Source organism: Panthera onca, chromosome A3 (assembly GCF_046562875.1).
Source record: "Panthera onca isolate mPanOnc1 chromosome A3, mPanOnc1 haplotype 2, whole genome shotgun sequence".
In the NCBI taxonomy this organism is placed as follows: domain Eukaryota; kingdom Metazoa; phylum Chordata; class Mammalia; order Carnivora; family Felidae; genus Panthera; species Panthera onca.
The window spans coordinates 25,940,762-25,967,719 of NC_138341.1; the positions used below are offsets into that span (position 1 = coordinate 25,940,762).

Here is a 26,958-nt window from a genome sequence, read left to right on the forward strand (position 1 = left end):
TAAGCCATAGAGAGAAAGATAGATATCATATGGTTTCACTCTTATGTGGATCATGAGAAACTTAACAGAAACCCATGGGGGGTGGGGGGGGGGAGGAAAAAAAAAAGAGGTTAGAGTGGGAGAGAGCCAAAGCATAAGAGACTCTTAAAAACTGAGAACAAACTGAGGGTTGATGGGGGGTGGGAGGGAGGGGAGGGTGGGTGATGGGTATTGAGGAGGGCACCTTTTGGGATGAGCACTGGGTGTTGTATGGAAACCAATTTGACAATAAATTTCATATATTGGGGAAAAAAAGAATTGTTGAATCACTATATTGTACTTCTGAAAGTAATATAACCATGTATGTCAACTACACTGGAATAAAGAGGAAAAAAATTTTAATTAATAAGATTATAAGCATGTTTCTCATCAGAAACTTTGGAGGTTAGGAAACGGTAAGCTGACACAATCAAAGGTCTAAAAGCAAAACCTCTGAACCAAGAATCCTACATGGACAAAACTGTCCTTTAGAAGTGGGTGGGTATAAAATCAAGACATTTCCGGATAAACAAACACTTAGGAAGTTTGTCACTACTAAACTTCCCTGCAAGAAATACTTAGGAGAGTCCTGTAAGATACAGGATAAGTCCTGTAAGGAAAGGACACTAGACAGTAACTGGACGTTACATGAAGAAATAAAAATCTCAATGAAAGTAAACATGTGGAAGGCACCTGGGTGGCTTAATCAGTTAAGCATCCAATTTATGCTTAGGTCATGATCTCACAATTTGTGAGTTTGAGCCCCACATCAGGCTCTGTGTTGACGGCTCAGAGCCTGGAGCAACGTTCACGCTCTGTCTCTCTCAAAAAAAGGAATTGTTTTTTAACTAAAAATATTTTTAAAAATTTAAAAAAGGTAAACGTGGACAATAATGATAGCTAGTATTATTGTAACAGCAGTTTATAACTCCACTTTTTACTTTCTATATGATTTAAGAAACTAATATATAAACAGTCTGAAATCTAGTATTACTGTAACTTTGGTTTGTAATTTCATACTTTCTTTTCTACATAATTTAAGAGACTAGTGTATTAGTAGAATTATTAGTATTTTGGGGCACACAAGGTAGGAAAATGTAATTTTGTGAGATCAACATCAAAAAGGGGTGATGACAGACTTATAAAGGAGCTAGTTTTTGTATGTTTTTGAAGTTAAGCTGGTATAAAATCAAATTAGAATGATATAACTTTTGGATGTTAAATGTAATCCCCATGGTAACCACCTAGAAAATAACTACAGAATATCAACAAAAGGAAATGAGAAATAATTTAAATTTTTCACCATAAGAAAACTAAACACAAAAGAAGATAATGCAGGAAATGAGGGACAGAAGCTATAAATTACATAGAAAATAAACAGCAAAATGACAGAAGTAAGTCATTCTTTCTCAGTAATTACTGTAAATGTAAATGGATTAAGCTCTTAAATCAAAAGGCAGAATGGTTTTTGAAAAATACAATGCAACTATATGTTGTCTATAAAAGACTCACTTTAGATCCAAAGCCACAAATAGTTTGAAATTGAAACAACAGAAAAGGATATTCCATACACACACACGCACACAGAGACAGACAGAGAGAGTGCAGTAGTGGTTATACTAATATCAAGCAAGACAACAAGACAAACCTTAAATCCAAAAAGTTTACAAGAGACAAAGAAGACACTATACATTACTAAAAAGTTCAATAAAGCAAAAAGAATTATAAACATTTATGTACCTAATAACAGACCATCACAATATATGAAGCAAAAACTGCCAGAATTGAAGAAAGAAATAAACAGCTCTATGGTACTACTTGGAGACTTCAATACCTCACTCACAATAATGGATAGAACAACCAGTAAGGAAACAGAAAAACAATACAATAAACCAACTAGATCTAACACACATACAGAACACTTTACTCCACAACAACAGCATAAAAACCTTTCTCAAGTGCACAGGATACATTTTACAGGCTAGAGTATACATTAGGCCACAAATTAAGACTCAATTGATTTTTGTTCAATAGATTTAAAAAAATTTTTTTTAATGTTTATTTATTTTTGAGACAGAGAGAGACAGAGCATGAGCGAGGGAGGGGCAGAAAGAGAGGGAGACACAGAACCCAAGGCAGTCTCCAAGCTCCAAGCCATCAGCACAGAGATCTACGCAGGGCTTGAACTCATCAACTGTGAGATGACCTGAGCCAAAGTGGGACACTCAACCGACTGAGCCACCCAGGCACCCCTGTTCAATAGACTTTTAAAGATAGCTATCATATAATGTATCTTGTCTGACCACAATGGGATAAGGTTTGAAATCATTAACTAAAGAAAAACTGGAAAAAAATCCCAAAATTGTGGAAACTGAACAACATATTCTTAAACAATCAATTGATCAAAAAGGACATCACAAGGGAAATGAAAACATAATTAGAAATGAGTGAAAACAAAAACACAATATCCCAAAACTATGGGATGCATAAAAAGTGCAACTAAGGAGGGAATTTATAGATATAAATGTTTACATTAAACAATCAATCTCAAATCAACAACCTACATTTACAACTTAATGTTGTAAACTAGAAACAAGAGAACGAGGTAAACCCAAAGCTATTGGAAAGAAGAAAATAGTAAAGACTAGAGCACACATAAATGAAATAGAGAACCAAAAAAGCAGTAGAGAAAATCAATGAAAACTATAAAAACTCTTAGAGAAAACATAGGGCAAAGGCTTCACAACACTGGATATGGCAATGATTTCTTCAATATGACACCAAAGACACATAAAAAAAAGCAAAAATACACAAATTGGACTTCCTGAAAATTTGTTTCCCAAACTTTAAAGCAAAGTTGACCCACAGTGTTACCTTAGTTTCAGGTGTACAACTTAGTGATTTAACAAGTTTATGTATCCTGCTATGTTAACCACAAATGTAGCTACCATCTGTCCCCATACATTGTTATTATAATATCATTGACTATACTGCTTATGCTGTGCCTTTTATTCCTTTGACTTATTCATTCCATATCTGGAAGACTGTATCTCCCTTCAACCATTTTGCTCTACCTTCCATCCCCAGCCCCCATCTCTGGCAACCATCAGTTTGTGCTCTGCATTTATAGATCTGATTCTGCTTTTTGTTTATTCATTTGTGGGTTTCTTCTGTAGATTCCATATGTGAATGAAATTATATGGTATAGAAATTTTTAAATTTTGTGCATCAAAGACACTATCAACAGAGTAAAAATGTAATCCACAGAATGGGAGAAAACATTTGCAAATTATAATCATGATAAAAGAATCATATATCTGAATATTCTGATAATGTGCAGAAGATATAGAGAATTCCTATAATTCAAAAACAAAAATACAAACAACCCAGTTCACAAATAAGCAAAGGATGTGAACAGACATTTCTCCAAAGAAGATATACAAATGGCTAATAGATACAAGAAAAGATGGTCAACAACACTAATCATTAGGGAAACGCAAATCAAATTACAATGAGATACAACTTCACTCTCAGTACAATGGCTGCTATGAAAGAAAGAAAGAAAGAAAGAAAGAAAGAAAGAAAGAAAGAAGAAAAAGAGAGGAAGGAAGGAAGGAAGGAAGGAAGGAAGGAAGGAAGGAAGAAAGGAAGGAAGGAAGGGAAGAATAAGTGTTAGCGAGGATGTGGAGAAATCAGTAACCTTGTGCACTTTGTGGGAATGTATAATGGTACTGCCGCTATGGAAAACAGAATGGAGTTTCCTCAAACAATTAAAAATAAAATTATATGATCCAGCAATTCCATTTCTTTTTTTTTTATTTTTTAATGTTTTTTATTTATTTATTTTTTGAGAGGGGGAGGGAGGGGCAGAGAGAGGGAGACACAGAATCCGAAGCAGCTCCAGGTTCTGAGCTGTCAGCACAGAGCCTGACTTGGGGCTGGAACTCACAGACTGCAAGATCATGACCTGAGCTGAAGTCAGAAGCTTAACCAACTGAGTCACCCAGGCGCCCCCCCCCCCCCCCGCCGGCAATTCCATTTCTGGGCATATACCCAAAAGAATTGGAAACAGGGTCTCAGAAATATTTGTATAGCCATGTTTAGAGTGCATTATCCACAATAGCTAAAATGTGGAAGCAACCCAACTGTCTGATGACAGGTGAATAGATAAGCAAAATGTGATATATACATAAAAGGGAATATAATTCAGCCTTTAAAAAGAAGGAAATTCTGTGGGGTGCCTGGGTGGCTCAGTCGGTTGAGCGTCCGACTTCAGTTCAGGTGATGTTCTCGCGGTCCATGAGTTCGAGCCCCACGTCGGGCTCTGTGCTGACAGCTCAGAGCCTGGAGCCTGCTTCAGATTCTGTGTCTCCCTCTCCCTCTGCCCCTCCCAGACTTGTGCTCTGTCTCTCTGTGTGTCAAAAATAAATAAACATTTAAAAAAAGAAGAAGAAGAAGAAGAAGAAGAAGAAGAAGAAGAAGAAGAAGAAGAAGAAGAAGAAGAAGAGGAGGAAGGAGGAAATTCTGGTATATGCTACTATATGGATGAGCCTTGAGGACATTATTTTAGGTAAAATAAGCCACTCACAAAAAGACAAATACTGTATGATTCTACTTACATGAGGAACTTAGAGTAGTCAAAATCACAGAGACAGAAAGTAGAATGGTGGTTGCCAGGGGCTGGGAAGAGAAAAGATGGGGAATTACTGTTTAATGGGTATGATATGTGAAACAAAAGCAGAAGGAAATGGAAGATCAAATTAAATTTCCTTATAACCTGCAGCCCACTGACAAATACTTAAGGCAGGCAGAGTAACTCCCCGCTGCCCCCCCACCCCCACTGTCTTAATGCTAATGCTTTCCTAGAGGTAAAAACAACCTTAGTTTGACAACAGCTAGGCCTCCAGTACCCTGTGAGTCTTTAGCATATGAAAATCTCTTGGGAAACTTCCTCTTGACTTACCTCCCCCAACTCCCAAGTATATAATCAGTCTCTCCTCAGGGTCCCGGAGCAGCTCTTTCTGCCCACGGGTCCTGTCCCTGTGGTTTATAGAATTGCCTTTAGGCACCAAAGATGTCTCAACAATTCTTTCTTGGCCATCGGCTTCAGACCCGCCCCCCCACCACCATCACCCCCAAAACCCCACCAAGTATACAGTTTCAGTGTTACTGAAAAAAACTATAGATGGAGATAAAAAGAATTATAGATGGAGATGGAGGGTAGGGATTCTTTTTCAATCTTTTTGTGGTGACAGCCACAATATCTGGGGTGCAGATGTGTGTATAAGCTTGTTCCAGAAAGATACTGGTGACTAGTGACTTGGAATGAGCTAGAGGGAGAATGTGAGAGAGGAGCTCTGGCTTCCCAAGTCCGTAGTGCCTGCTAAGTTAGAAACCTGGCCCTTTGGGGTCAGCTTTTAAATTATGCAGACAAATGTGTTTCAGGGAAAGTAGAGGAGAGGCAATTGTGCCAGCTCCCTCTGCACTGAGCCCTAAGGGGATAGTCACAGCAAACGCTGTGTGCTCATTAAGAATTGCTTCTTTACTTGCTGTAGTTTTGGAGTCTTACGGACACAAGCCTTGTTGCTTTCCAATATGGGTGTTTCAGGAGTCTGTTCCTCCAGTGGGAGTATTAAAAGTTGGGATGCTAGATGTGGGCTTCCATCCCAATTGTGTGGCACTGTGTTGGGGTGGGGTTTATAGCAAGACAGTGTCTTGGCCTTTCCTATTCATTTAGATGTGGGTATTTTCTCGTTTGTTAGATGTGTAGGAGCTGTTCAGCTAGTTTCCAGATCTCTGTCACAGGGAATTGCACCACGTGCAATTGTATCTGTACATTTGGTGTGCATGTGGAAAAAAAAAGCTCAGGGGCTTCCTATGTTTCCATCTTGGTCAGCACTTCAGAATCTGCTGACATACTATTTTGTCATCAGTCCTCTCTCACCTCCTTACCTTCATCTACTTCCACTCCCTTTCACTAAATCTGCTCCAGCCACGGTAGCTTTGCCCATACAGAGCATTTAGAATGAAAAGAGCTACTAGGCTATGAAAGAAACTCTGAGAAAGATTTACATGTAAGGACATGTGCCCCAGGGAGTCAGTCTGCCAACCTTGGCTCTGTCTGTAGATATTGAAGCAGCCCTATGATCGAATTCCTGTCCTACTCAGCTACAATCCAGGAGCAGTCCTGCCAGCCTAGGCATCCAGCAGGAGGTATGCCCATCTGTGACCGTAGACCTCAGTCACATGTGTGGCCCCCAAAGCAGCCCTGTGACTCAGTCCCAGCGCCTCTCAGCTGCAGTTCAAACCAGACCTACTCCCTACCCAGGGACATGCCCAGTGACATGCCAGGAGCCTCCCAAGCATCCTGAGGGAGCCGTGCACTAGGTTTCTAGTCATAATCAAAAAGGCATTCTCCACTCCAAAGTTGTAATTTCCTCATGTTTTATTTGTGTTTATTTGGCCTTATTTTTAACATCTAAATCTTTGATTCACTTGGAACTTACCCTCCTATACTATTAAGTATAATAATATTAATCCAATTTTGCATTCTTCCAGATGGTTTTAGTTGTCCCAACACTATCTGAATGGTATCTTCCCTCCCCCCCCATTGATATCATCTTATCATCTACTAAATTCCTGTATGTTTATGGGTTTATTTATGCTTTTTTGTTCTATTGGTCCATCTGCTTATTTCAAACACCATTATCATACCTCTAAAATTGTTGTTGCTTTATGCTTTAATATCTGATAGACATAACCCTTCCTCATTGCTCTTCTCTGTCAGAATTTCCTGGCTGTTCTCATTTGTCTCATTTGTCATATGAACTTTTGAATACACTTCACCACTTCAGGGAGGAAAGTACAGGCATTTTTATTGGGATCATGTTAAATGTACAATTTACCCTGGGGAAAGCTGTCGACTTTATGGAAGTGTTTTTCTAAGACCATGCAAAAGGTTTGCATTTGTTCAAATCTTCTTTCGTATTTTTCATTGACTTCTAAAGTTTTCTTCATCTGTGTCTTGTTGAATCCGTAGGTATTTCATCTTTTTGACTACTATTCCAAGTGAGATCTTATCTTCTAACTGGTTGATATATACAGATAATGGTACAAATAGAGAGATTGCCACTGATTTCCCTATAGTGATTTTGTATGTAACTATCTTTGAATTCCCTTATTGCTCGACAAAGCTTTTCAATTGATTCTCTCACAATTTGAAAGTATAACATCGCTATCATCCCTATATATGATAGTTTTATCTCCTTTGCAGAAAGACTAAGATGCATGATGCTGATATTTGAGCTGAGATTAGTTTATTATAGCAATAAAATTTCCACTATTCCAATAATATTCCAAAATCATACTTTTGCATGTGGATATCTAATGTATGAAATACCATTTGTTGAAAGACTATTATTTCCCTCCATCAAATCATCTTGGCCCTTTATTCAAAAGCCAACGGACTATAAAAGTTAGGGTTTACTTCTGGACTCTAAATTTCATTCCATTGAGCTTTATGGCAGTACCATACTGTCATCACTTTGTAACCTCACAGTACAAACTGCAAAGTACATAGCTTTGAAACTGCAAGTGAGTCCTATAATTGTATTGTTCTTCTCAAGAATGTTTTGGCTGTTCTAGATCCTTTGCATTTCCACATGAATTTTAGGATCAGCTTGCCAATTTCTGGGATTTTGCCAGAGACTGCATTGAATTGGCAGATCAAAGTTAGGGAGTACCGCCATCTTAACTTGCTGTATTGTCTTCCAGTCTATGAACATAGGATGTCTCTCTGCTTATTTAGATCTTTCATTTCTTTCAACGTTTTGTGGTTTTCAGTATACAAGTCTTACCCACTTCTATTTAAATTATTCTTATTTTATTCTTTTTCATGCTATTATAAAAGAAATTATTTTTGAATTTCATTTTCAGATTGTTTTTTGCTAATGTATTGAAATGCAATTGATTTTTTAATATTGCTCTTGTATCCTACAACCTTGCTGAAGTTGTTTATTATCTCTAATAGGTCTTCAGTGGGTTCTTTCAGTTTTTCTATACACAAGATCATGACATTTGCAAATATAGATTTACTTCTTCCTTTCTAGTCTGGATGTCTTTTATTTCTTTTTCTTGTCTAATTGCTTGCTATAGGGTGAATATTTGCGTCACTCAAAAATTCATATGTTGAAGTCCTAACATCCAAGGTCATGGTAGTAGGTGGAAACTTTGGGAGGTAAATAGGTCATGAGGATGGAGGAGTTAGATTAGTGCCTCTGTAAAAGAGGCCTAGGATAGGTCCTTGACCCTTCTGCCATGTGAGAACACAGGGAAAACAACCAGGAAGCGACCCCTTACCAGACACCAGACTGCTGGCACTTTGATCTTGCATTTAGCCCCCTTACCAGCAGGAAATAAATTTGTTGTTTACAAGCCACCCGTCTATGGTATTCTGTAATTGTAGCCTGAATGGACAAAGACATTGCCCCTAGAAAGAATATCAAGTAGACTACTGAACTGAGGTGGTGAGAATGACATCTTTGTCTTGTCCCTTATCTTACGAGGGAAAACACTCAACCTTCACCATTAAGTATATTAGTTGTAAGTTCCCATAGATGCTCTTTATCAGCTTGAGAGACTACCCTCGCATTTATAGTTTAAGTATTTTTATCCTGAGCAGAACCTGACTTGATCAAATGCTTTTCTCCACCTATTGAAACGATCATGTAATTTTAAAATACGGCATATCACACAAATTAATTTTGAAATGTTAAACCACCCTTGCGTTCATGGGATAATGATATCTGGTATGTAAAACTCTTTGATAGGTTGATTAAATTTGCTAGTATTTTGTTGAAAATGATTTTTGCAGCTACATTCGTAAGAGATCGGCCTATAGTTTTTATTCTCCTGACGTGTTTGGTTTTGGTATCAGGGTAAAACTGGCCTCAGATGATGAGTTGAGAAGTATTCCCTCCTCTTGTACTTTATGGAACTGCATGAGTTGAATTCTAGCTCACTCGATATTAAGATTAGAACCCTCTTTGCTTATATTTGAGTTTCCTGGTATATTTTTGCCCATTCTTTCATTTCCAACCATTTTAAAACATTGTTTTAGAAGTGTGTCTTCCAAAAATATAATTGAGTATTGTTTTGTGATCCCAAATAATCATGTTTTGCTAATGGTTAGCAAAGTTTTACAGCTATTTTGAACAAGTTGCTTTGCAATTCAATTTTGAGCATTCGCATTGGGCATAAGATTTTCCATGTAATGTTGAATGGCACATAATTTGGGGAAAGAGGACGGGGTGGGCTCTTAATTATTTACACATGTCTTTCTGCGATGAACTTAATTCTATGACATAAATATGAAAGTAAACCCACTAAAAACTGCAGCTGAGGAAACAGAGTTGAATAAACAGAGTTCCTGTCTGCTGAGCTAGGTAGGAACAAACGGGAAAAGGAGGAGTGGGACATTTATATTTGTGGTAATCTTCCTACGTGTCAGATGCTTCACCTCACTGACTCATTTAATGTTCCTAACAATTTTCTCAAGTAGTTATTTTCATCCCCCCCCCCTTTTTTTCCAGGTGAGAAAACTAAGGTTCAAATAGTTTTCGACACTCAAAGTGTGACTGTCAACATCTTCACCATCTGGGAGCTCGTTAGAAATGCAGAACTTCAGGCTTCACACTAGACCTACAGAAGCAGAATCTGCCTTTGAACAGAAACCTCAGGTGATTTATACGCACATTCAATTTTAAGATTCACTAGTGATTCTCCCAAAGCCAAAGTGTATATATAGCAGAACCTACTCCAAAGCCTGAGCTCCTTGCAATAGAGTCAAGTCAGCTATAGCTGGATGTAGGGGTTCATGTTGTAATATCAGACATCAATTTTGTCATCTATTAAAGAGTTAATTACCACCCTAAAAACTGATTCCGTACCTCAGAATAAATAAGATGCTTTGAACACCTAGAACGACAAATAAATTCAACTGCAATAAAAGTTTGTCATATTGAACACTGTTTGAGGTTGAAATGCCACCTTAAGCCCCAAATCCTTTGTTATGCAAGATGTATATGGGTTGCAATGGGACTGGAGCTTATTTCTGAGTGATGCTAACAGCTCTGTACACACTGCAGGTCCATACATCTTCTATATCCATTCAGACTGGAAAAATAATCCTAGTGCACCAATCACATAAACTAAATGTGGGTAACAAAGGAAAGTCTTTCATGGAATGCTACAATAACTCTTCTAGACCTGGGCCTAGGCCTTTAAATGTGAATGACAGTTAAATAAATTCAATTCACACCAGGTACTACATCAAATTCTTTCAAAAATCCAAAACTGCCCTTCTTTTTATCCTGTTTCTCCTTGTTGACTTTGTTTTTCAGTTTTAGAGGAAATACTGTTCATGTTTGGTTTTGTTTTGCTAGGAAAAAAATGCCGATGCACTTTGGATCTAGCTCTGGTGCTCTGAGATAGGCCAGCTTGTTCTGCTCTGAGGGCTTCACAGAGCCTTTTAAAGAGTAAAATCATAATACAGTTCAGGATCCTGACTGTCCCCAGTGAGACCTTCTAAAACTTGAGAAGACTGGATCATCCGCCTCAGAGAACATTGCATACTGTACCTTACTTGCTTCCTTTGGAATTTGAGAGCAGAGAACCCCTTCAGAATCGTCTTTATAGATAATTAATACAGCCCCACTTGTGGCGTTGTAAAAACTAGCCTCAATTTGTGGTTAATTCTCTCAGTAAAATGTAGCCATTTTTAGAGCACCAGTTTTATGAGAACACACTGTACTCACTGATGCTATGGGGTCGTTCGTATCTTTTCCCAGCTGGCAAACTCTCTCTAATGATATCCTAGGGATGAGACAGAGAAAGAGATCACATCTCAGGATTTACATGGCAAATAAATCCTTTAAGCTAGTAACTTGCCCCAGGCCAGGGTGGTGGTACGGTGAGTGGGGTGAAAACACAGGTAAATAGGACTGAGAGACAAACTGCTTCACAGCTCCAAAATAAAACATGTCCGGGGATTAATATTATGGTCACCAGCTATGTTGCTTTGCACAAGTCCTCATATCTGTTTGAGCCTCAATATTCTCATCCATAAAATGGAACCAACCACATGTATCTTGCAGGATTGTTGCAAGAATTGAGTTAATGGATATAAAGCATGTGGCATGTAACAAATAGGAATTATTACTATAATCCAATTTAAATCTCTCCTGGAAAAGAGAACCTGAAGTTTAAAGACAAAATAAAACTGGGGAGTAGGACAGAAGTATTCCTCTTTGGAATAGGATTTCTTTCCTTCAGTGCCAAAAACATTCATCACCCCTCCCCCTGAGAGAGTATAGGACTCTGGAAGGGTAAAGAAGAAACCTGGCTGTTGTGGAGAGGAAGCCTGCCTGAACCAAGGCTGTGCTTTCTGTGGGGCAGATCAGAAGAATTTGGGAATACCAGCTCTGAGCTCCCCTCACAGTTTGCCACCTCACCTCCTTTTCTCTCAGCTTTGATGACTCTGGATTGACCAGAGCACTGAGGCCACAGCCTGGTGGAAACATGGCCAAAGATATAAGCCAGCAGGAAAAAAGCCAGACGTGTCACTTTCCTAGCTAACCTAACCCAAGCCTGTACATCAAAAGAAGAGGACCCTCCTCATTCACACTCCAAGAAGGTACAGAAACACCAAAGAAGGGGAGACTGGAATTGGTTTACACACTGCAGCAAACTATCTGCCTGCACCCCAAACTGTCAGCTTCAGTTAATCCCTGAGAAAAAGGGGAAGGAACTAAATGATCATTTTAAGACAATCTGGGCCAGGCACTCTCTCATAAATCCCCTGTCTCACACCCCACCACGTCTCTGTTGGTGAGGTAGGTATTATGGCCCCTTTTAAGGAAGAGCAGAAGCTCAGAGAGACTGGCAATCTGTCCAAGGTCACACAGCTCAACAGTCAGAACAGAGATCTGTCTGACATCTAACAAACCGGTCAGCAATGAATGTTGTTATCTGGTATATAGAATGTCTTTATTTTTGTGAATTTGGGTTTGTTTGTTTGGTCATTCGGTTAATTTCTCTTTGGTTCTTCTTTTCCCCTGAACACTGTTAACTTAAGCCACAGGTAAGAAATCCAATCCACTTCTTTCTAAAGGCTCTGAAAAAGATACTTTAGTTCTTCAGTTGAAATGAATATTAAATCTTCCCTGGCAAATCTTTAGATTTCATAATCATTTATTATTGTAGGAAATCTAAAGAATATAAGAAAGTAGAAATCCTAACCATGATGGGGTTTTTTCCACAGTGGCTGTTATTTCTCTGAAATAACGGATTAATTTCTTGTTGGTGCATTCATATAATACGAATATGTCATATAATATGGAGCAGTCTTTATTTTTTTTTTTCTTTTTATTTATTTTTTTTTAATTTTTTTTTATTTTTTATTTTTTTTTATTTTTTAATATATGAAATTTACTGTCAAATTGGTTTCCATACAACACCCAGTGCTCATCCCAAAAAGTGCCCTCCTCAATACCCATCACCCACCCTGCCCTCCCTCCCACCCCCCATCAACCCTCAGTTTGTTCTCAGTTTTTAACAGTCTCTAATGCTTTGGTGGAGCAGTCTTTATAGAAATTATTATCAGGACTTCTCAGGCAGGAGCAGCACAAAAGACTGAAAAGCATCTCAAAAGGACTGCAGCCAGGACACCCATTTAAAGACCTCATATATGTTTTTATATAATTTACTTTTTTTCCTTTGTTCTATGACATTAAAAATGTTTCACCCACTTTATGCCAAACAGGAGGGCATAAATTACTATACCTCTTTGAAGGCACTCAGCATTTTCATGTGGTCTTTTAAAAACAAAATGCATGGGGCACCTGACTGCCTCAGTACGGCATGTAACTCTAGATCTCAGGGTCATAAGTATGAGCCCCATGTTGGGTACAGAGATTTTTTTTTTTAATGTTTATTTGTTTTGAGAGAGAGAGAGAGAGAGAGCATGCGAGCACAAGCAGGGGAGGAACGGAAAGAGAGAGAATCCCAAGCAGGCTACCCACTGTCAGCACAGAGTTCAGGGCGGGGCTCAAACTCACAAACTGCAAGATCATGACCTCAGCCAAAGAGTCTGATGCTTAACTGACTGAGCCACTCAGGCGCCCTGGGTATAGAATTCTTACTCAAATAAAATAAAATAAAATAAAATAAAATAAAATAAAATAAAATAAAATAAAATAAAACAAAACCAGAAGATGGTGGGGCCATGCAAATATTTGTTGAGCTAGCTAAAGGATTATATGTGAAATGACTCCCATCTCCTAAGAATACTGGTTTTATTGAGGTTTCATTTTGTGGGGTTTTTAAAAATATTTTTTTAATGTTTCTTCATTTTTGAGAGACAGAGTGCAAGCAGAGGTGGGGCAGAGAGAGACTGAGACACAAAATCCGAAGACTGCTCCAGGCTCTGAGCTGTCAGCACAGAGACGGATGTGGGGCTCGAACTCACAGACCAGGAGATCATGACCTAAATGGAAATCGGCCAGCTAATTGAGCAACCCAGGAGCCTTGTGGGTTTTTTTTTTAAAAACAACATACTACTACATTAGGAACAATAGGGTATTAACCAGCATAGCCCTGTGATTGTTTGGTTTGTTCTTTATCCCATTGGAGATGTTCCTGAGCCCTAAAAAGACAGACCAACATTCACAGAAATAGACAGTACTAAGCAAAAAGGAAGTAGTTCATCCATTCCCTTTTACTAATTATTTTCCTACATGCCCACCACTCTTCTGATCATACTAGTTTCTTCTATTCTTCAGTATCCCTTTCAAACATGCCTCAGTGTTTCTCACGTTTCTTTCCTCAATAACCCATTCCTTTATGCAACCAGCCTTTCCCATATCTTCAACTGTCAACTCCACATAAATAATATTTAACCATCTCAGATCTTTATGAAGGACAGACAAAGGAGGGAGAGAAGAAAGAGGATAAGGGAGGGAGGGACAATTTATTCCTAAAATCTTTTCCCCCACCTTCCCCCAGAGTTACACATCCCTTTTTCCAACCCTAAGCTGGACATGCCTACCTGAATTACCCACACACAACCTCAAATAAATGCATGTTAGAACCATCTTTTTAAAAAACAGTTTTGAGATATAACTGAGATAAAATAAGCTGCACATATTTTATTTTAAGTGTGTAATTTGTTGAATTTTGACATATGCTTATACTTGTGAAACCATCATTGCAATCAAGATAGTAAACAATGGATTATGGCCCCAAATTTCTTCAGGTCCCTTTGGAATCCCTTCCTTTCCCACTTTTCTGTGCTCCTCCACCCTACACACCTCCCCAAACAAACTGATCTGCTGTTATTGTTGACTGTATCCACAATTCATTCCTTTTTATTGTTGTTACAATGGCATTGTATAAATATGCTGCCATGTGTTTATCCATTTACCCATTGATGGAAATTTGGGTTGCTTATCACTTAGGGGCTACAAAGCTGTTATAAACATTTCTGTGCAAATCTTTACAAGGACATAATTCCTTTTTTTTTTTTAATTTTTTAAGTTTATTTATTTGAGAGAGAGAAAGAGAGAATCCAAGTCTCATGAACCCTGAGATCATGACCTGAGCTGAAATCAAGAGTCAGATGCTCAACCAACTGAGCCACTCAGTTGCTCATCCTTTTCTCTTGGGTAAAAAATCTTGGAGTGGAATGGTTGGGTCATGTAGTAGATGTATACTTAACTTCACTGTTGTTGTTGTTGTTGTTGTTGTTGTTGTGGGTTGGTGAATAAGCTTATTATTGTCTTTATCCAAAAAATCTTCATAGAAAATTGTGGTTTGGTTTATTAGCTCTCAGCAGCCCACTCCTGATCTCTAAGGAAGTTTGCCTTCTTCTGAGCTACCTGATCTTTCTTCTGGGCAAGAGACATTTGGGGACAATTCCACCTCTTCTTTTTAACTTCTTTCTTAGGCTCCTTCTCATAGATTGGATTCTCTCATATGGCAGCAGGAGCTTTCTTATAAGCATCTGATTCTTGTAAGCATCTCATCTTCTTCCCTTAGGTACTGCATATAATCTGTAACGTTTTGACCCATGATGTGCTTCCGATGTCCTTCTGCATTGAATTCCTTGCTTTCTGAATCATAACCAGGAAATCATTTGGTACTGTGAGGAATAGACAAGCCTCCATCCACAGCTCCTTGAGGACCCCCAAAATTTTATATCTCCAGTAGTATTTCTGGCAAGCCCTGCATCCAAATAGCAGGTGAAGGCACCAGGTTGATCATCAATACTTTCCACACTGCAGTCATCTCTAGTCACTTCTACTTGGCCTTCATAGATCTTATCCACACCAAACCTATGGAGAAGCCTGCAGGCCAGCAGCAGGCCAGTACAATATGCTGCAGCATAACTTGTCAGGCCAACCTTCACACCATACTTTGGGAGTTCATGAGCATAAGCTGCACAAACTATCATGTTTCCTTCTATACAGGCATAAACAATCTGACAAATGATGTCTCTGTTGCTTACACGAAATATCCTGTATTTAGGTGTGTTGTACTTATTTTTATCCTGAATTACCAAGCATTTCCGGGCATAGTAATCAGTTTTAACTTCTTGTCTTCTTCTAAATTTCACTTGGTATCTCTTGAAGTAAGCCTTATTCTTGATAACTTTAACAAACCCCATCCTGCACAACAGAGACCGGCATCAGCAGCTTGCCAAAGACCAGCAGGCTCAGCCATATTTTTAACATTTTTAAGTAACTGCCCAACTGTTTTTCAAAGTGTTCATACATTTTACATTCCTACCAGTAGTATGTGAGAGTTCTAGTTTCTCCGCATCCTCTCCAACACTTGGTGGGGTCAATCTTTTTAATTTTAGTCATTCTGACAGCTATGTAGTGACATCTCATAGTTTCTAATTTGCATTTCTCCAATAAGTCATTTGGGGAAATCGCAGGGGTCAGCACATCTGGAGTGCAATGGATGAGCCTCGCCCTGGGAGAACTACCTTTGTGATCATGGCGTCTCCCCTGACAGGTAAGTTTTCTATTAGCCACATTTTCATGTAATTTCTTGCCATCTATAGATCTTCTTTGGTGAAGTCTATTCAAATCTTTTGTCCATTTTTATTGGGTTTTCTTATTATTGAGTTTTGAGTGTTCTTTATATATTCTGGAATCAAGTCCGTTAGTAAATATATGCTTCCCAAAGATTTCCCCCCAGTCTGTGGCTTGTCTTTTCATTCTCTCCTGTGTCATCTGAAGAACAGAAATTTTAGATTTTGAAGAAGTCTAATGTGTCAATTTATCCTTTTATTCAGTGATTTTGGTATTTTTTTCTAAAAAGTATTGCCTGATTCAAGTTCACAAAGATTTTCTACCATGTTTTCTTCTAGAATTTTTATAGTGTTAGGTTTTACATTTAGGCATATGATCCATTTTGAATTCGTTTTTATAAATGGTGCACAGTATGGATCCAAGTTTCTTGTTTGTTTGTTTTTTTAATATAAATATCCATGGGTGCCTGGCTAGCTCAGTTTGTGGAGCACGTCACTCTTGGTCTCAGGGTTGTGGGTTCAAGCCCCATATTGGGTGTAGAAGTTAGTTAAAAATAAAATCTTTAAAAAAATAAAATAATAGACATCCAATTATGCCCGCACTATTTGGTTGAAAAGGCTATCCTTTACCCATCGCATTGCCTTTGCTCTGATATAAAAAAAAAAAATCAATTGTTTGTAATGTATGGGTCTATTTCAGAACTCTCTATTCTGTTCCTTTGATGTAACTGTCCATTTCCATGCCAATACCACATTGTGTTGGTGACAACAGCTTAATAATAATGTTTAAAATCAAGTAGTGTACCCCTCCAACTTTCTTCTTACTATTTTAAGGTTGCTTTAAGTATTTTAAGTCCTTGGCATTCCCATATGAATGTTACAATCAGCTTACCAATTTTGACCCAGAACAGTCTGCTGAGATTTTTATTGGTATTGCATTGAATGTATAAATCAGTTTGTAGAGTACTGATACCTTAACAATATTGAGCCTTCCAGGCCATTTACAAGGTATAGCTCTCCACTTCTTGAAATTTTCTTTACTTCTGTCAGCAATATTTAGTAATTTCCAGTGTACAGGTCTTTCACATATTTGGTCAGATTTACCCCTAAATGATTGATAATTTTTTATGCTATTATAAATGGTACTTTAATTTCAAACTCCAATTGTTTGTTGCTTGGTATATGGAAATACAATTTCCTGTTACTAAGATTCAATGTATCTTAAATAACCAATATACATTAAAATTATAAAAAGTCTGGGGTGCTTGGGCGGCTCAGTCGGTTAAGCGGCCGAGTTCAGCTCAGGTCATGATCCCGCGGTCTGTGAGTTCGAGCCCCGCGTCGGGCTCTGTGCTGGCAGCTCAGAGCCTGAAGCCTGTTTCAGATTCTGTGTCTCCCTCTCTCTGACCCTCCCCCGTTTATGCTCTGTCTCTGTCTCAAAAATAAATAAACGTTAAAAAAAATTATAAAAAGTCTGGCATGTAACAAGGGATATATGTGTTTTACAAGCATCAGCAAGATCTGATAATGAATTAATTCTATTGTATGTGTATGGCAGGTGTGAAGAAGAACTAATGGTCAAAAATAAAAGATATTTGAGAGTTCTGAGATGACATGTGGTGATAATCTTATTAACCAAAATGGTGACAATAGGGTAAATTCACTTCATAGAGAAATTTCTGGACATTGTGTGGCAATGTCTTTTTTGAAATCAAGATAGAAAAATCTAGCAAGTAATTGGAAACTAGACTGTGTTCCTTTGGTGCTTTTGGGCTCCAAGGAAGACAACTACGTAATCTTGAACCTTCACTGCTCAACTTCCCAGAGTTATAACATGCTGATGTAAACTGCAGATCTTTAAGGTGAGTGGAGTGGGAAGTGCCCATCACTTCCCAAATTTATTTCCTCATGAAACTCTTATTGGTGAGGAGAAACAAAGCTAGTGCGCAGAGATACTCTTTGGAAAACAACACTCTAAATGACAGAGAATTACGGTATTATATCATGTATCAGCTGCTTGAAAGCCTCCAACTCTTGCACTTGCTCAACTCATCCTGTCTTCCAATATTTAAGCAAATTGGCTCAAACCTTCATTCCACATATATTGGGAAAACTGGTATCCTTTCTAATATGTCTGGGTGCCTGGTGGGGGCTACACATTTCTTTCTTTTTTTTTTTTTTTTAATGTTTATTTTTGAGATAGAGAAAGAGGGAGGGGAAGGGAGAGAGAGAGAACAAGTCAGGGAGTGGCAGAGAGAGGAGACACAGAATCTGAAGCAGGCTCCAAGCTCTGAGCTGTCAGTACAGGGCCCGATGTGGGGCTTGAACCCACAGATCACGAGATCATGACCTGAGCCGAAGTCAGAAGCTCAACCGACTGTGCCACCCAGGTGTGAGGGCTACATTTCAACTGAGTTCCTGCTTCCACTAAATTCTTGATATCTATTCTGAATTTCACTTTTTTCCTTATATCAAGCTGATGGGCCCTCCTTAATCCCCTTTCTTTCTGGAACACTACTGACTCAAAGATGAGGGTATGAATGGTACAATAGAGAGGAGTTGAACCCTGTGTGACACAGTCAACAAAAAATTGAGAATTAGAAATCCCCATTAATTGAAAATGCTCTTAACTATCCCTGCTTCCAGGAAAGTTACACTGGTTGTCTCTTATATTTAAACTCTTCTTTCTCATATTCCTAGGCCCCCTTTGTCTCATCTCCTCTCCTGGCTCACCCCAACCCCAAGTAACTCTCTATCTCACTTATAACCCACCTAGGGAAGGTCCTGAGGGGCAGATTTTCCACAACCATACAAGCTGGTCAGAGGCAGTTTGAGATGGTTCTCTCCCTTCCACAGAATTCCACCACCAGTATTGATTCTATAGGCCATTTTTCCTCCTACCACAATTTGTAGGGCACTACAACACCGCTCTGATCCTCCCCCATTGTGATGTCTCTCTAGACATCCCTAATGTTGCCTGTCTTCCCACATTCAACTTCCCCTCAAAGGAAAGAGTTGGTGACTTGGTCACTATCTTGTGTCAAGAGTCCCTATTGCATGTCTTTTTCCTAAGGTACCTAATCCTCATTCAATCATCCTGGCCAAGGTCAAAACTCATAATGCTACAATCCATAAAGAACTTCTCAGTTTGCTCAGAAGTAAGATGGAAGAAAGGGAAGAGGCAGAAAGAATAAAAGCATAGAGTTATAGTGTTTGTTGGCCCATTTAAGATAATTGAGAGTCCATTCATCTTTAAGAGAAAGACAATGACAAAGAAGTCAAATGATACATTCCAGGTAACATGAGGATTGACAGAGAATTGACTTGGACCAGAGTCTCCTCACTCCAAATCCACTCACAATACCCTTCCACCTGATAAACAAGTAACTTTAAAACTTTTTTGGCCACAACTCACAGTAAGAAACATATTTTACATCAGGACAAGCACACACACACATTATTGATAACCTTTTACACAGCTCTTACTATGTGCATATGTGTGTATGTGTGTAGATATATAGATCTGTGTGTATATCTGTGTGTGTGAATAGATGGATAGGTAAACAGAGAGAAAGGGATTTATAAATTCTAAGCTCTTTACATATGTTAACTCACTTAATTCTCACAATTCTGTGAGGTAGGTACTTTTATTACCTTAATTTTACAGATAAGTAAACTGAGGCACATAGAAACTTGTACAAGACAAAGAGCCAAGCCAGGATTTTAATACACACAACATGGCTCCAGAGTCTATGCCCTTAATCATTACACGTACTATCTTTCATGTGTGTTACACATGTAGGAATATATTTATGTATACACATATATGTGTGTGATATTTCATAAAACAATACTTATCTTACTCCCTGTGATGCACTTTCATTAAAAAAAATTTTTTTAATTGACTGAAACCCGCTAAATTGATTTACAACCCACATTTTTAAAACATTTGAAAAAACACTGCTAAACTAACCAGGCTAGGTTTCCTTTCTAGATCTTCCTTTTAGAAAAGAAGGGAGACAAGTATAAAGACAAATATAAAATGATCACGAAGTAAAAGAGGGAAACCTCCAAGTTTCTGCCTCATGGGAAGACAGTTTTAATATCTGTCACTTAGGAGAGAAAAGAAGAGATGGAGAAATGGGTATTAGTGAGTAAATATGCCTGCAAGTCAGACATGGCGAAACAATTCCCTAAACCTTGAGCTCATCATAACAGCACAGCTTTCATATTAGTACACACCTGACCTATTTTTAAATCAACCAATCCTATCTGCAAAAGATTAATTAACTTCAACAAATATTTTTTATGTTAATAAAAGTAGTACAACACCATTTTAGTTCTTACTATGTGTCAGGATCATTTTAAGCACCTTACATATTAATTAACTAACTTATTAAGTCTCACTATTCTATATGGTGGGTGCTATTATTAAACCAGTTTATAGATGAGGACATTTAAGATTTGTCTGTGATCACACAGCTACTAAGTGCGAAGATGGGTTTTACCTTAGCTTAAATCTAACAGCTGTGTTCTCCCAACCACTACTCTAGGCTGTCTTCCACTCAGTGTTTAAGCCATTGTGCTGGGTACCACATGGCAATCTCTGAAGTAAAATAATTTATGACTTCTTATTTAAATTTTTTTAAGATTTTATTTTTAAGTAATTTGTACAATGAATGTGGGCTCAAACTCCCACCCCCGAGATCAAGAGTCACACACTCCACCAACTGAGCCAGCCAGGTGCCCGATTTCCTATTTAAATTGATTAAGTAACACGTGGTCTTCTAGAAGTATGCTAAGACAGAATTAACTCAATGTTCAATCCGAACAAGTATTAATTCATCATTTAATAGGTAATATTTGCATACTGTAATGGTTTACATATTATTATGGTATTGTATTATTATTAAAAATTTATATTTAAAATTCACACTGGTCTATAACCCATGATTATAGTATGGACTCATTGAGTAGATTCTATTGAAATTGACATCGTGTGATGTTATCATCTTTAAAAAATTTTTTTAATGTATTTATTTTGAGAGAGAGAGAGCAAGCATGAGTGGGGTAGGGTCAGCGGGAGGGGGAGAGGGAGAGGGACAGGGAGAGGGGGAGAGAGGGAGAGAGGGAGAGAGAGAGAGAGAGAGAGAGAGAGAGAGAGAATATCTCAAGCAGGCTCCACACTGTCAGTGCAGAGACTGGCACAAGGCTCACACTCACAAACCACAAGATCATGACCTAAGCCAAAAATGAAGAAACGGATGCTTAACTGACTGAGCCACCCAGGCACCCCTGATGTTATCACCTTTATCATAATTTATATCTACTTCTACCACTAACATTAGCAATAAAAGTTTCCCATGGGAGGAATGCAAACTGGTGCAGCCATTGTGGAAAATAGTATGGAGTTTCCTCAAAAAATTAAAAGTAGAATTAACATATAATCCAGCAATTCCACAACTGAGTACTTACCCAAAGAATAGGAAAACACTAATTTGAAAAGATATACATACCCGTTTCCTGAAGCATAAATAGCCAAATTGTGGAAGCAATCCAAACATCCATCGAGAGATGAATGGATAAAGAAGATGTGGTAACATACACACACATACTGGAATATTACAGTCATAAAAAAAATGAAATTCATTCTTGCCATTTGCATGGGTGTAACATGGATAGATCTAGAGAGTATAATGCTAAGTGAAATAAGTCAGAGAAAGACAAATACCATATGATTTCACTTATATATGGAATTTAAGGAACAAAATAAGTGAGCAAATTGAAAAAGACACAAAATACAGACTCTTAACTACAGAGAACAAACTAATGGTTACCAGAGGGGAGGTGGGGGGAGATGGGTGAAATAGGTGATGAGGATTAAGAGTAGACCTATTGTGATGAACACTGAGTAATGTATAGAATTAATGAATGTAATGTGCAGAACTGTACACTTGAAACTAATACTGTACAGTAATTATACTAGAATTAAAATTTTTTTAATTAAAAATAAAAAATAAAAATAATGTTTAAATGTTTCCCATGGAGGGGTTTATATATGTGCATATATGTATATGTAAGAATATATGTTTCTGTTTATATTTATACATGCACTTCACACATAGTCCAATGATCTCATGCAATTTCTTTCAAGTTGTTAATATTTACTCTATTTCCCATTTCCTCTGCTGTCAGAACTTGCCTCAATATTCAAAATTAAGGACAGCTGGGGCATCTGGGTGGCTCAGCTGGTTAAGCGTCCAACTCTGGATTTCGGCTCAGGTCAAGATCTCATGGTTGATGGGATGGAGCCCTGTGTCAGCCTCCACGCTGACAGCACAGAACCTGCTTGGGATTCTCTCTCTCCCTCTCTCTCTTTGCCCCTCCCCCACTCATGTGTGTGCTCTCTCTCTCTCTCTCTCACAAAATAAATAAACTTTAAAAAAAGAGTTAAGGACAGCTGAATGAAATATTTCAAGGGGGAAATTTTAAACCACAAGAGAAGTAGTGGGAAGTAGTCTTAGTTGCCTATTTAGTCGAGCAGTAGAGTCTAGTCTTGTCCTTGGCCAAGAAGATTTTCATAAATGCCACCACATGATAGCAACCCAAAAAGAGATCATGCAGATTAATATTATCCTTCTTTTTTTTTAATGTTTATTTATTTATTTTTTAATTTTTTTTTGATGTTTATTTATTTTTGAGACAGAGAGAAACAGAGCATGAAGGGGGGAGGGGCAGAGAGAGAAGGAGACACAGAATCGGAAGCAGGCTCCAGGCTCTGAGCCATCAGCCCAGAGCCTGACGCAGGGCTCGAACTCACGGACGGCGAGATCGTGACCTGAGCTGAAGTCGGACACTTAACCGACTGCACCACCCAGGTGCCCCTAATGTTTATTTATTTTTGAGAGAGAGAGAGAGACAGAGCATGAGTGGGGGAGGGACAGAGAGAGAGGGAGACACAGAATCCAAAGCAAGCTCCAGGCTTCTGAGCTGTTTGCACAGAGCCCAACACGGGGCTGGAACTCATGAACCGTGAGATCATGACCTGAGCCACCCAGGCGCCCCTAATATTATCTTTCTGACTCTGCTTTTCAGTTCCCTAGATGCACTGAATCCGCCGAAGAAGCATTAATAGAGCAGCTACTACTACTGGTTATGTCTCTGAAGTAACACAGTATATAAGCACAGGATCTGGAGTCAGGGGACCTGGGTTTGAACTCAATTCTGTCACTTATTGAATAATCAAGAGTAACTCAGTTAATCTTACAGCCTTTTTACGAATTTCATCTGACTTTGTCTTTGACCATTCTTCTTTTGTTCACTTCCCTCTAGTCCCATCTCTCCTACCATTCTTTCTATTCAATTCTTGAACACATCAAGAAGCATTCCCTTCTTCAGGCCTTTCTATGTCCTGTTTCCTCTGCCTGGAATATTCTTCCTCTGGAATCCCAAATGTCATCTCATCAGAGAAGTTTTTCCTGATCATTCTAAATAGAGCAGCATTCATGGACATCTTCCATGTTCCCTGTCCTTTGTACCCTACTCAACTTTTCTGTAAGGGAATGACATACACCTATGTTTGTTTGTTGTCTGCCTCTCCCCACTAGTACAGAAACTCCACATTCACTATGTGTCATCAGTGTCTGTCAGAGTAGAGCATTCCTCAATACTTGTTTCTTGGTTTGCCTCCTTCTTTTCCCTTTGCTCAATTGTTTCTTAAATCCCGTATGAGTGAGATCATATGGTATTTGTCTTTCTCTGACTTATTTCCCTTAGCATAATACTCCAGCTCCATCCATGTCATTGCAAATGGCAAGGGTTCATTCTTTTTATGGCTAAGTAATATCCCATTGTATGTATATAAAATATATATACCACATCTTCTTTATCCATTCATCAGTCGATGGACACTTGGGCTGTTTCCATATTTTGGCTATTGTCGATAATGATGCTATCAATCTCGGGGTTCATGTATCCCCTTGAATTGGTATTTTTGTTTTCTTTGGGTAACCAGTAGTACAAATGCTAGGTTGTAGGGTAATTCTATTTTTAACTTTTTGAGAAAGCTTCATACTGTTTTCCACAGTGGCTATACCAGTTTACATTCCCATCAATGGTGCCAAGAGGGTTCCCCTTTGTCTACATCCTTGCCAACACTTTTGTTTCGTGTTGTTGATTTTAGGCATTCTGACAGGTGTGAGGTCACATCTCATTGTACTTTTGATTTGGATTTCCCTGATGATCACTGACCCTGAGCATCTTTTCATGTGTCTGTTCACTATCTGTATGTCTTCTGCCCATTTCTTCACTGGATTATTTGTTTTTTGGGGTGTTGAGTTTTATAAGTTCTTTACATATTTTGGATACTAACTCCTTATCAGGTAGGTCATTTGCAAATATCTTCTCCGATTCCATGAGTTGCCTTTAAGTTTTGTTGATGGTTTCCTTTGCTATGCAGAAGCTTTCTATTCTGATGAAGTCCCAATAGTTTATTTTTGCTTTTGTTTCCCTTGCCTCAGGAGTTATATCTAGAAAGAAGTTGCTATGGCCAATGTCAAAGAAGTTTCTGCCTGTGTTCTCCTCTAGGATTTTTATGGTTTCAGATCTCACATTTGGGTCTTAATTATAGAAAACAAACTGATGTGGATTATGGAGCACACTTGTGATGATCCCTGGGTGTTATATGGAAGTATTGTATCACCACCTTGTACACTTAAAACTAAGTAAATAAATACTTATTGAATTAACTTTGTTTTGGTGTATGACAATATAGTTCCCATCTAGTTCACATAGATATAAAAAGTCAAATGATTATGTGAAAGCACTTTGTAGAATGCTACATAAATGATGGGGCTTCTGGGTGGTTCAGTCGGTTAAGCATCTGACTTCAGCTCAGGTCATGATCTCACAGTCTGTGAGTTCAAGCCCTGCGTCAGGCTCTGTGCTGACAGCTCAGAGCCTGGAGCCTACTTCAGATTCTGTGTTACCCTTGATCTCTGCACCTCCCCTGCTCATTCTTTGTCTCTCTCTGTCTCAAAAATAAATAAAAACATTTAAAAAATTTTTTGTTTTAAAAAGAGTGCTACATAAATGAGATGCTTTTCCTACAGTGAGGAGATTATTAAATGACATTTACATGGCTGTAGATTGTTTACAAAATGCCAAAGAATCCTAACTCAAAAGATCAGGAAGAAATTAGCCATATCACTCATATTTAAGCCCTAATATAGAAGCAATGACTAGGAAATGTAAAAGCCACTCATATTTGACTATTTTGAGAACTTTTTTTTTATTTGCCATATCAAGAACTTGTTAGTTAACTAATTTTTAGGTCTTCAGAAAGTTAAATGTTTCAAAATTATGTTTCCTTCTCCAGAGCAATCACAAATCAAAATAACATCTTAAGTCAGTTACAAATCAAAATATTAAGAACAAAGTTGTTTAATCACTAGATTCGAAGAGCCAGAGCTCAGGCCAGTCTAATTTCTTATATTATTGTGTGATCTCCACCACTTCTACTCTTACTTTAAAAGATTTAGAGAAGGAGTGAAAGTTCTGAACAAAATAATTTTCTATTAGGGGGGTAACAACTTTAAACCTTACATCTTGATTTATTTCAGCTACTTAACTGATTCCAGTCGTGTGCCATGTAATTGGATGATCTAAGGATACCTTGCCTTTTTGAGAGTAAGAACTGTTTTTCATTTCCTCTGGAGCTCTAAGATCACTGGCTAGGAAAGGAAGAGGATTAATGATGAGAAAGAAGTCCTTCCTATTTCCTCTGCTGCCAGAAACTTATCTCATTATTAAAGGTTACAGATGGCTGAATGAAGAGCTTTCTTCCTTCCTTTCTTTCTAATAGACCACCCCATTTCAGTTCCAAACAGTCTTCTCTAAACACATTACAATGAAACTGTCAAAAACCAAAATCAGAGAGAGAATTCTAAAAGCAGCAAGAGAAAAATAGCTATTAAGCTATAGGAACCCCGATTAGGCTATCAGCAAATTTCACAGCTGAAACTGTACAGGCCAAGAGAGAGTGGAATAATAATCAGAGTGCTTAAAGAAAAAAAACAGTCAACCAAGAATACTCTATCCTCTAAAATTATTTTTCAGAAACGAAAGAGAAATAAAGACTTTCCTAAATGCAACTTAACTATGGCATAAAGATTAAAGGAGGGGCACCTGGGTGGCTTAGTCATTTAAGCTCCGACTTCAGCTCAGGTCATGATCTCACAGTCCGTGAGTTTGAGCCCCGCGTCGGGCTCTGTGCTGACAGTTTGGAGCCTGGAGTCTGTTTCAAATTCTTTGTCTCCCTCTCTCTCTGCCCCTCCCACACCCTCTCTCAATAAAGGAATAAACATTAAAAAAAAAAAATCTTTAAAAAAAAAGATTAAAGGAAAATATCAGTAAAAATAACTATGGCTACTATAGCTTGTTAATAAATGTACAATACAGGGGCACCTGGGTGGCTCAGTCGGTTGAGCATCAGACTTCGGCTCAGGTCATGATCTCGCAGTCTGTGAGTTCAAGCCCCGCATCAGGCTCTGTGCTGGCAGCTCAGAGCCTGGAGCCTGCTTTCGATTCTGTCTCCCTCTCTCTCTGCCCCTCCCCTGCTCATGCTCTGTCTCTCTCTCTGTCAAAAATAAATGAACGTTAAAAAAAAATTTTTTTTTAATAAAATAAAATAAATAAATAAATGTACAATACAAAAATAAGTAAACTGTGACTTCAAAAACATAAAAGTAGGGGAGTAGAAGGGTCAAGTTTGAGTATGAGATTGAAGTTAAGTTGCTATTGGCATAAAATGAACTGTTCTATGTTTTATGTAAACCTCATGGTAACCA

General features: G+C 38.2%; 2 pseudogenes; both read right to left on the reverse strand.

The window, feature by feature from the left end:
- Nucleotides 1-14,660: 14,660 nt before the first annotated feature.
- Nucleotides 14,661-15,809, reverse strand: LOC132690990 (large ribosomal subunit protein uL18 pseudogene; annotated as a pseudogene).
- A 154-nt stretch (nucleotides 15,810-15,963) lies between these two features.
- Nucleotides 15,964-16,100, reverse strand: LOC132672847 (U1 spliceosomal RNA; annotated as a pseudogene).
- Nucleotides 16,101-26,958: the final 10,858 nt, after the last annotated feature.